The following is a 12,760-nucleotide window of genomic DNA, read 5'->3' on the forward strand; positions in this document are numbered from 1 at the left end:
TGTTCCTTCTGCAATGCATTAGTTGATTTAAGAGCAGCCAATAATATTCTCACAATAACAACCTATCAAAGGCTTGGCATTACAGCCTTGGATCCAACTATGACCCTACTGGAACTTGCTGAATGATCGGTTGTCAAACCCAATGGGACATTACAGGATGTAATGGTGTCTATAGATTCTTGGGAATACCTAGCAGATTTCCTGATTATTAATCCTAGAAACCAGCCAGATGGACACTACCTAATTAAAGGAAGACCTTTGCTAGCAATCGTAGATGCTTACAAAAGTTGTCGAATAGGCAGTATGACTATGCCAAGAGGAAGTAATGTGAAGAATCTAGGTTTATATCCTCTAGTTTAGCCAAGCGTAACAATAATAAAAACTAGAAAACAACTTGTATCATATTTAACTGAAAACATTCGATCACTGCTAACTGTATAAGATGCTCTCAAATTTAAGGATCAAATAGAAGATGACATCATTAACACTTCCATTAACCAACCGGATGATATATCCAATCTAAAATTTCACATGATCAAACCAGCCATCGATAACGAAATTGAAGAAGATCCCTGAAAAGATATTAATGACCAGACAATACCAACAAGAACTATTTATAATAACAAACCCATTGGGATTAAGCCATGGAAAGTCCTAAACATCAACAAAAACCTTACTAATGACTAGGAGCAGAGGCTTTTTCAACTCCTTAGAAAATATAAAGAGGCCTTCAATTGGGATTACCTAGATATGAAAGGTATTGATCCCCAATTATGCATGTAGCACATCTATACAGAAAAAGGTGCGCGGCCCATTCACCCTCACCATAAAGATATTATTAAGGATGAACTACAAAAACGGTTAGATGTAAATTTCATCTATCCTATATCTGATAGAAAATGGGTTTCTCCATTAGTTGTGGTGCCTAAAAAGAATGGAAAGTGGTGTATATGTGTCGATTACAGAGAGCTTAATAAAGCAACCTAAAAAGACCTTTTTCCCCTCGTGTTCATCGATGAGGTTTTGGACACATTGGAAGGTTAAAAAATTTTCTCTTTCCTAGATGGATTTAGTGGCTACAATCAAATCCAAATTGACCCCGAAGACTAGGATAAGACTACCTTCACTTGCCCTTGGGGGACATTTGCTTACAGGGTCTTACCTTTTGGACTATGCAATGCACTTGCCACATTCCAGATGACCATACTCAACACTTTTTCAGACTTGATAAACAAGGGGCTCGAGGTGTACATGGATGAATTTACACCCTATGTAGATGACTTCGAGTCGGCATTACAAATGCTAGAGAAAGTTTTGCAAAGATGCATTTCTACTAGGCTCTGCTTAAGCCATGAAAAATGCCACATGATGATGACCAAGGGCCTCATCCTGGGTCACTACATTTCAGTAGCTAGAACTCAGGTGGATCCAACAAAAATTCAGATAATCCTCCTAATACCTACCCCCTCCACACAAACTGAGGTATGTAGTTTTTTTAGGATTTTTTGGATATTATAGAATATTTATAAATAATTTCTCCCCAATTGTTGCGTCGTTATAAGCATTAACAGGAAATATTTGATTTCATATAGACTGACAAATGTGACATTTCTTTTGAAGATTTAAAATGGCTAGTGTTAACAGCCCCAGTATTACAGGGCCTGAACTGAGATTTACCATTTCAGATTTCATCCAATGCATCAGATACGACCATTGGAGCAATTCTTAGCCAGAAGGAAGATAAGAAAGGTTATGCAATATAACATCAACAAAAATTTATGTCTTGCTAAGTTGAATTACACTGTGAGCGAAAAAAAAAATTAGCTGTAATCTATGTTGTTAACAAATTCAGACATTATATAACAAGATACGTGTGGTTTTGTATACTGATCACTCTGCTATTAAATATTTAGCTAATAAACCTGTTACGAATGGAAGAGTGATATGATGGTTGATCCTTTTGTAGGAATTCAACATAACAATCAAGGATCAACTAGGAAAGGAAATTTTGGTGGCTGACTTCCTTGCACGTATACCAAAAACAAACAACTCGGTAGTAGTACAAGACGAGTTCCCTGATGAGGACTTATTTGCTGTAACCGTGAAGACACCATCGTACACGGATATTGAAAAATACCTAGCAATCGGAAAATTACCCAAGCACCTGACGACCAGTGATAGAAAACAAGTAGTATAATGCAAGACTCGGCTCTCTTGGATCGGACGATACCTCTTTCACACAGGAGCCGATATGTATATCCGAATGTGTGTCAAGGAAGACACAATCTTTGAAATCCTAAAATCTTTCCATGATGGACCTTCCAGTGGAGATTTTGTAGACTGCAAGACTGGTCACAAAGTCCTACACATGGGCTATTATTGTCCCACCATTTTTAAGGACACCAAGAAGTTTGTCCAGGCATGCGATACCTACGAGATAATGGGTTTCCGTCGACAGTCTGAAAAGATGCACCTGCACCCACAGTTAGTCATTGAACATTTCGAATGCTGGGCGTCAGATTTTATTAGCCCAATAAACCCATCCTCTAATCAAAAGACATATATACTGGTTGCAATAGAATATGTGACGAAATGGGTGGAGGCAAAAGCATTACCACGGGCAACAGAGGACTCAGTAATCCATTTTCTTTTCCAAATCTTCGTGTGGTATGGCATACCTAAAGAAATAATCATAGATGGGGTGCCACAACTTGTAGGCCATAAGATTGCTTCTACATTAAAAAATCATCATATCGTGCACATAATCACATCTCCATACCACCCGCAGACAAACGGCTAGGTAGAAATTACCAATAAAGTAATTGACGCAATATTAACAAAGACAATCACATCACATAGACATGAGTGGGCTACACGATTTCCAAAAGACCTATGGACATATCGCACGACATGGAGAAATACCAAAGGATATTCCCCATATCATCTAGTGTTTGGCAAAGATCCTATCTTCCCAATAGAATTTGGAATTTAGACATTGAGGATAACTCAAGAAGTAGTCTTCGACCTGAATGAAGCACAGATTAGCAGGCTACATCAAATCAATGAATTGGATGAAATCCAGCTATCAGCCCTTCAGCATAATGCACTAATCCAACAAAAAACAACGAAATGGAATGATGCGCTTATCAAGAAGAAGATATTCCATGAAGGTGTTTGGGAACTTCTGTACGGTTCTAGGTTCCAGGATGTCCCAGGAAAAATACAGACCAAATGGTTAGGTCCCTACGAGATAAAGGAGGTGCACGATAATGACACCCTTACATTAACCACCATTGATGGGTCTGGTTACTCTTTGAAAGAAAATGGTCATAGAGTGTGCCTCTACCATAAATTGCTTACAAGGGAGTCATTTTGCCAGCACATACGTGAAGATCCCACAATACAAATTGTTGTTGAGGAGGGAAACCCTCCCACAGCACTGGTCCAGTGAAGAATTTATTCTTTTTAAACCTGTACATAAATTTACCTTTCTATTTTATTTCTGTTTTGATTGGATTTTCTTGTATAATAGATTGTATATTAGTTTTTTTCTATTTTTCCTTTGTTGTTCCTATAGCGAACAACTATTGTTCACTACAGGGAACAACAATTTTCGTGTGTATTTTTATTTTTTGTTCCTTTCATGGAACAACTGTTGTTCCCTACTGAGCATAGGAACTTTTGTGTATATTTCATTTTGATGTTCCCTATAGGGAACATTAATTTTCGTGTGAATTTTTCTTTGTTGTTCCCTACAAGGAACAGCTGCTGCTCTGTCCAAGGAATAATTATGTTCCCTCTAAGGAACAACAATTTCGGCGTGCAATTTTTCTGTCTTGTTGATCCCTACAAGGAACATTTGTTGTTCCCTCTAAGGAATAGTTCTTGTTCCCTCTAAGGAACAGCAGTTTCGGCATGCATTTTTTCTTGTTGTTCCCTCTAAGGAATACCTATTGTTCCCTCTAAGGAACAACAATTTCGGCATGCATTTTTTCTTGTTGTTCCCTATAGGGAACAACAATTTTTATGTATAGTTTTCTTTGTTGTTCCCTATAGTGAACAACTGTTGTTCCCTATAAGGAAAAATAATTTTTGCATGCATTTTCTTCGATATTCCTTGAAGGGAACATCAATTTTTTTAGCATGTATTTCCCTTGTTGTTCCCTACAAGGAACAACAAGTTCTGTGTGTATATTGCCTTGTTGTTCCCTATAGGCAACAACCCTTTCCACGTGCATTCTTCTTTGTTGTTCCCTATAGGGAATAACAACTTCTGCATATATTTTTCCTTTGTTGTTCCTTACAGGGAATAGTTGTTGTTCCCTCTAAGGAACAACACTTTTTGCGTGTCTTTCTTTGTTGTTCCCTATAAGGAACAACACTTTTTGTGTGAAGTTTTCTTTTGTTCTTTCCTTCAGGAAATAACAATTTTTGATTATTTTTTTGAGAACACCCTTTCTTTCCTTTGCTTGATCATTCCTAGACCATCCTTGCTCACTCTTTATGATCCTCTCTATGGCATAAGTGTACAAATACATATGCAAGGATACAAATATGGACTTTACTGGAAGAAGAAAATATGTTGAATATTATCATTTTTAACAAGAGCACTTTGTATTGATTGAAAAAGAAAGGACACAGCCATCTATATCACTTCACTGTCCTCATTTCCACTATAAATCAAATTGATTGATTATCTGTACCATGTTGGTTCTCCACTAGCCCCTATAACTCTATCTGTTTATTATCAATAAGGTTAAGGGCATAATTTTCTTCTATATTGATATGTTCAAACTTCTTCCACCATCCCTACACTTAAGGAGTGATGAGCCACCCTCTATACATAAATAGTAAGTGCTATTAAAAAAAGAAAAAAGAAATATATATATATATATATATATATATATATATATATATATATATATAGAGAGAGAGAGAGAGAGAGAGAGAGAGAGAGAGAGAAACATACACACATATTTACTAATAATTGTATGATTTTTTTTCCACAGATGGAGGATATGGGGTCTCATCATGAGCCAACCTACCATGATCATAAGGATGCAACGAAGTGGCATTCCCACTATGGCCACTACACTAGGGACATGATCCAATGGATACACCATGAAATAAAGTCCTTCGAACAGAAGGTTTCATTATGAGCCGGCCTGACCACCTTTTGCTACTTCCCAGTGAATGGCAATGTGTTCATCTGGTTACCATGCCAACACATTGGTCTCTACTTTGAATATCATAATGCATTTCCCCAATTATACATAGAGTACCATGGTTCCAAAGCGTTAGAAATAAATTTTGTCGAGGCTATAGATGCCTGCAGGCAACAGAAGCTCTGTTGATGGTATTGAAGTTGCATTTTCTACATCAATAATTATTATAATTCCCTCTTCTTATGTTTTATCTTTACTACAAAAAGATAATGTTCCTAACTTACTTTGAACCTTTATGCATGTGATATCTTTTAAAAATCAATGACAATAGTTTTAATTGTAACAATGGCAGTAAAGTATTATTCCCTGCGTTAGTTGTCCTTTTTCCTTTTCGTATCACCTCACGACATCTTATCACTTATTGATAATTCTCATTATATGCATTGATTTCATCACTTTGATATCCTTTATGATCCTTTCATTAATATGCATACCTTGCCGCTTTCATCACCCCTCTACTTCACCACCAGTGCATTATCCCTTCACTCATTTGGTTGAATCTGACCTATTATTTAAAAGGTCAGTGAGGATCTCTAGTGTACTTATGCATGCGTTGTTAGCTCTCTATTTGATTTTCTAGGGCAATATGAAATTCCATGATCATAGAGCATGTGGTATTATAACAACCCTCAATAATGGTGTTCATGTTTATAAAGTATCATCCGATAAAGCTATCGCAACCATTTGTTGTTCCATCACTCAGCTCTTTTCGTCACTGTATTTTTCTCCACTACACTTATCGTTTGTAGAATTCAGGTAGTATGGGAGGAAGAATAGTGCGTAGAGAGCCGCTAATACTGGCTATTTCTAATCTAGCCAAAGAAATTTTAGCTTGAGGCTGGTGAATAGCATACTTTACGATATTTTAGCCACCCAACAAGGAAATTTCCATTGAATTACTATGAAATCTACAGAATGGACAATCCATGGTAAGGGGTAGGCATTGGCCCAGACCTTGGCCAACATGAATGAATACATACAACCTAAAAGCCCACTCAATCTTAATTTGGGAGCAACCAAATATCTTGAGAATTTTGGTGATGCTAGAATTCTATCTCCCTTAAAAGATGCAAGCCATGAAGTAGAAATAGATGCAGAGGCCATTCAAGAAGAAGGAAACCAATTTGGTGACACGCCTCTAGTAGAAAATAGCCAGGCAGGCCTAAGCACAGAAAACATAGGCCAAGAGGAAGAAGCCGAAATAATTTTGGAAACCGATATCCAATCTGGAGACACGGTCCTTTCAAAACAAAGCGAGGATGACTAACCAGGATCTTTAGAAGCAGAAACTAATAATGAGACTGTCATCAGAATAGTTTCTCCGCCGAAAAAGTACAGAGCCAAATTGAAAAATCTTAGGAAGGAACAACAGAGGATTCACAAAACAGTAAAAAGGCTCAGAAGAAAGATAAAAGAAATATCAGCGGGAAAGGTTCCGGACAAAACCCTGGAGATAGTAAACACGACGGTTCAAAGAGAATTGTATGAAGGTAGGGCTACAACGACCCAAATTAAGCCTATACCCACTCAACCTGTTATCAATCAGAAGGAACAACATGCAATTCTAGTAGACATTACTACTTAGATAAAGGCTATAGCCTCTTACAACATAACTACTCAGATAGAGGACGTATCGTCCTACAACATGGCTTCTCAGATGGAGGTTTGGACCTCCCATGATAAAGAAATATAGATAGAAGGCACCCCTTCTCATAGTAGAAGTAATCAGACAAGCATTCAAGCCAAAGATGTCATGATGCACAATGACCCCATCATAATGAATCTTTAGGAAGAATTAGCACAGGCTCAGCTCGCGATAGAATGACTAGAACAAGAAACTATTTCCCAGTAGAGATATCAAGAGCTATAGAGACAGCTTTGGAAAATGAATGCAATAGAGAGAGAGACTTTTGACAAATGTTGAAAGGCAAAAGAGAAAATGGAGCAAATCAAGCTTAGGCTAGAAAGGATCATAAGTCAAATAAACACTATCTACTCATTATATAAGATGTCTTGGCGTGTAGAGCTCCCACAACTAATTATGCCTTGTTTTTGTTAGAATGATACTTGCTATTGAAAATTAAAGCCATGAGAGCTGGAAAAACAATCGAATTAAAAACAATTGAAGATTTTATAAATTGTTGCAAACAACATGGGCTAAAAGTTCAAAGGTTGCTTTGTGAATTTTACCTACACAATTTTGTATTGGAGGAAGAGGTGGAAAAGAACCCCAACCATTTTGTGGGAGATTCTCAATTCCAATCCTTCATCTCATTTGTAGTCAATCAACTAAAATGGTTCAAGGCTCATAATGGATTCCAAAGGCAAGAGCATGGACTGGATCTTTGGGTAAGAGTTGAACCCAAGCACCATTTGCAAATGCTTGCCAACCATAAGAGTCTGATGACAAAGGAAGGGGTGATTCAAATTTTAGGGCCTGCTTCGAAAGATATTGTACAGAAGGGAGTAGAATACTTCCTCTCCATTCAAGAAAGTCCTTTGGCTGCAGCCAAGCTCAGGTGGACAGTCTCCACTAGTAGTGTACAATATAGAGAGCCATTTAATTACGGAAATTTTAAACTAGTTGCAAACCATTTTGTCACGTATAGAAATCTCATTTTGAGAGAAGGACCTTATCGGTTATGATGTCAGTTCCATAGCCCCATCATTTGGTATCCTGTTGAAGGTTATTGGGCTATATAGGAATTGCCTGAAGAACAGATAGGGCCCATATTTGAGCTCTTGGCCTAGAATCATGGTTGTAGACCACTTTACGATGTTCCTTCTCTAGCCTACTCTTTAACTGCTATGGATACAAATTACTTGCTTTTCATGAGGCCATGAAATAGGGTAAGCAGGTGAGTATGTTGAGTCACAAAATGGGTATGTAGTTACTATTAATCTCATCATCCTTTTCCTTTATTCTAATCTTTTCCATATCTTAATGCACTAATATATTGAGGAATTATGGTAAGAAATGAAGGAATTATTTGTAGTTACGATTTAGCTAACTTTTACCCTTCTTATGCAGGAAAGCGACAAAAGGAACGATTGTTGTTCCTTAATGTTGGAACAGCAAAATCCAACAAGCAATGGAAGGAACGAGTCAGTTACAGACAAGGTTGAGAGCGAATAAGAGGGATCAGCGCGGAACGGGATAGATGTCTTAAGTTAGAAATCGGTTGTGAATCCCTCGGGATCAGGACATTTACCATTTATCTTTTACCCTTTCTGATTATAAAAGGAGATGATTGTAAGAAGAAAGTGGAGGAATATCTGTTATTATTGGAATTGTAATTTTAATTACAAACTCTCGATGTTGAGAGAACATGGTTATATTGTAATGCTACTTACATCTGATGATTAATACATAATTGAAGTTTTTGTTCCCTCGCATTATCTAAAGCATCTTAGCAGTGTTCGCTGGCAGCTAAGGGACCAGCCTTTGGTGGATTTAACTGCTTTCTTTGTGTCATACAGTTCCAATTCTTGCAAGTGTGATTGGTTTGATAATTTTCCTGCTTTCTGTGATTTTATCTCCTTCACTATTTATTTCTTGTATTGACAGTACATCTCTCCTTTATATGATTTATAGCACTTTTGTTTGATTTCGTTTCTCTTCATTACAGATTAAATTACTTAGATAAGTATTTGGATTGATTTGATCAACTGTAAAGAGTTTGATTATCGCTATTGGACTCTTAGATTGATATCATTTCTATTAGGATTATTTGATCAAGATTGAGATTGATTTAAATGAATATCAGCTCAGAAGAGATGAGTTATTGCTACCATAGTCTCAACTGATGTTGTTGTTACTTGAATTGTTGTAAGATTTGATTTCGTTAAAGGATTTAGTTTTCTTTAATAATTGCAATTGGAATTTATTAGATGCATATGTTTACTGTTGTATTGAAAAATCTATACTACAATTTAGGAAACATTAATCTTTGAATTAATGGCGGCCACATACTATGTACACTCTTGAAATAAGAGGACTTGTCTGGGTTGATAATTAATGTTGGTTAATTAGGAGTTTCAAAAGGCACCTTTTATCAACCAACATTTTGAGTATGTTGAGTTGAGTAAGTAGGGGAGTATGTTGAGTCATGAAATGGGTATGTAGTTACTATGAATCTCATCATCCTTTTCCTTTATTCTTATCTTTTCCATATCTTAATGTGCTAATATATTGAGGAATTATGGTAAGAAATGAAGGAATTATTTGCAGTTATGATTTATCTAGCTTTTACCCTTCTTATGCAAGGAAGCTACAAAAGAAACAATTGATATTCCCTGATGTTGGAACAACAAAATCTGACAATCAAAGGAAGGAATGAGTCAGCTACAAACAAGGCTGAGAGTGAATCAGAGTGATCAGCAAGGACTAGGAGGAAAGATATCTGAAGTTAGAAATTGGTTACGAATCCCTCAAGATCGGGAGATCCTCAGGGATTTCATTTACCATTTGTCTTTTACCCTTTCTTATTATAAAAGGAGATTGTAAGAATAAATGGGAGGAATCTATGTTATTATTGGAATTGTAATTTTAATTACTGAGTCTTGTTGTTGAGAGAACACAGTTATATTGTAATTCTACTTACATTTGATGATTAATACATAATTGAAGTTGTTGTTCCCTCGCATTATCTGAAGTAGCTTAGCAGTGTTCACTGGCGGCTAATGGCCCAGCCTCTAGTGGATTTTATTGTTTTCTTTGTGTCATACATTTCCAATTCTTGCAAGTATCGGTTTGATAATTTTCCAAATTTTTTCGATTTTATCTCCTTCGCTATTTATTTCTTATATTGACAGTAAATCCCTGCTTTATATGATTTACAGCACTGTCGTTTGATTTAGTTTCTCTTCATTACATATTAAGTTACTTATATAAGTATTCAGATTGATTTAATCAACTATAAAGAGTTTGATTATCACTATTGGACTCTCAAATTGATATCATCTCTATTTGGATTATTGAATGAAGATGAGTTTGATTTGGATTAAACTTAGTTCAAGAGATGAGTTATTGCTAACCTACTCTCAACTAATGTTGTTGTTACTTGAATTGCTGTAAGATTTGATTTCATTAAAGGATTGAGTTTTCTTTAATAATTGCAATTGCAATTTATTAGATGCATCCTTTTACTCTTGTATTGAAAAATCTATACTAAAATTTAGGACACATTACTCTATGAATTAATAGCAGCCACATATTGTGTACACTCTTGAAATAAGAGGACCTGTTCGGGTTGATAATTAATGTGGGATAATGAGGAGTTTTAAAAGGCACCTTTTATCAACCAAAATTTTGGCACCATTACCAGGGAGAGTGTAGCCATTTAGAAAGAGTGATGTATATCTAATAAATTTTGTTGAAGAAGAATTGGGTATTGAAAATGGAAGGTAAGAGCCTACGTAACAAGTGAGTGAAGTTCTTGCTCCTCTGTGCACTTTTTAGTACAATTACAAAAAACTGAAGTAGGTATTTGATGCTTATCTGTTGAGAGAGAACTGGGTATTAAAAATGGAAGGTAAGAAAATGCATACAGAGAAAGTAAAATGCCTGCTCCCACACCCGCTTTCCACCAGTGTTGTTAAGAACTTAGGGTAGAGATAAACATTTGAATTGTTTGCATGAATGACTAGGAAGAAAAGACTCGAAAAAAATCCAATTCCACTACCCAAACCTAAAAAATCTAAGGGACCGATGACCCTTGGATGATCAACTTTCATCTACAACATCTTAAGGAAAGTTGAATCTCAGCCATTAGTAGGTACTCAAACCATTGCTTCCAGACAACCTACTATCTCCCTTCAGGCCACAGGCTCACCATCTATAGCCTACGCTGAGGTCCACAATAAAATGGAAGGAACTGAGCAGAGTTTTCAAGAAATTCAAAATCCACGCCCAATTCCCTCACAAGAAGGGAATTTTAGTAATATTCATGGAGGAGAAGAAACTGGGGAAATAGAGGAACCAAGATCCCCTCAGGTAGCAATTGAGCAAAGGATGCCTAATATCCCAGATTGAGTGAGTGTTGTTAAGATCATTTCTACCCCTTCTAGACATCCTAGAGATAAATCTCTAGCTCCAGAGATCCTAGAAGGGTACTGGTATATATTTGATCAAATGGCCAACAATCCTCAAGCACCCCAGACCTCTACATTATAGTATCCCATCGTTGACATAGTTGTCAATGCACCCACGAAACTTATCCCTCTACAAAATATTCCCACCTTTCATGGACTCACATTAGAGGATCAAAATGCATTTCTACTTGAATATGATGTATCATGTCGCGGTTATGATTACACCACCGAACCCCAGAAACTAAAGTTGTTTCCCTCTACGTTAAAAGGAGCAGTCCTATGTTGGTTTATGGGACAAGGTGGGGGAACCATAAATTATTGGGATCAAATGAAAATCGCTTTCCTTAAAAAATATCAAGACTATTGCAGATCTACGGAGCTAAAAGACTTAATATTCTAAATGGTAACAAGACGTAGTGAAACGTAGGAGGTGTATGTGGAGCATTTCCAATATAACCTCCAAAGGTCTCCCTATGCAAATCTGCCTTTGCATGATAATGTGCTAGAAACTACACTGATTCAAGGGATGAAAGGTGAATGGATAGAGACATTAAATATTATGGCTAAAGGTGATATATATCAAGAAGACTATGCTAATATTATTAATTTGTGTATCAGGTGTTCAAGAGGCTGTACGAGATTGAAACCAACAGAACACGATGTAACCACCAGGGACAACAAAATATCTGGTGGAAGCATTACTCGTGCAGAAATCGGAAACCTGCTGGAGGATTTCAAAAATGATATCTTGGGAACTTTGACGACGCAATTAGACATCATGCAAGCCAAGCAAAAGTAGGCTGAAGTAGAACAGAACTTGGTAATATTTCGCCCTAGATGCAGGAAGAAGCATAGTTGTAAAGAATTCCCACTGGATATGGTATAGACCTGTGCCATATGCACTAAAGATCATGCCAAAAAACGTTTCCCATCACTCCTAGGGTTGAAAGAAGTCTTCAAGGAGGCAGAGGAACAAACAGAACAAGTCTACCTACTAAATCAGTGTCGCCAATGGCAAGCACTTCAAATAGGTACGCCTACTAACCCATCTTCTTTCTTTCAGCCCTCGCAATATAATGCTTAACAGTACATAGGAGCTACGTGGCAGAACCAACCACCTTTTCCTAATTGGTCACAACAACCGTTATCTATGCTACCTTGGTCCAATCAATCAAATCAAAATAATAGTTGGTCAAATTCCCTTTACTTCCCACCATTTTGGTAGAACAATACATGTCCTCCCTCTACTTCACAAAACCAGAACTGGCAGTCAAGTTGGCAGAGACCTATAAAACAGCCAGTAGGAACAATCTCCCTATCTCAACCTACACTGCCAAGTCCCTTACACATTGTAGCAGAACCCTGAAATCAATATACGACCACAGCTCCCAGCACAGCCCAACCCAAATCCCAATAATAGACTTGTCGAATCTGTACAAATT

The sequence above is a fragment of the Pinus tabuliformis genome, chromosome 3_2 (assembly GCF_031772625.1).
Source record: "Pinus tabuliformis cultivar Carrire ecotype Pingquan chromosome 3_2, CPIR1, whole genome shotgun sequence".
NCBI classification, from domain to species: domain Eukaryota; kingdom Viridiplantae; phylum Streptophyta; class Pinopsida; order Pinales; family Pinaceae; genus Pinus; species Pinus tabuliformis.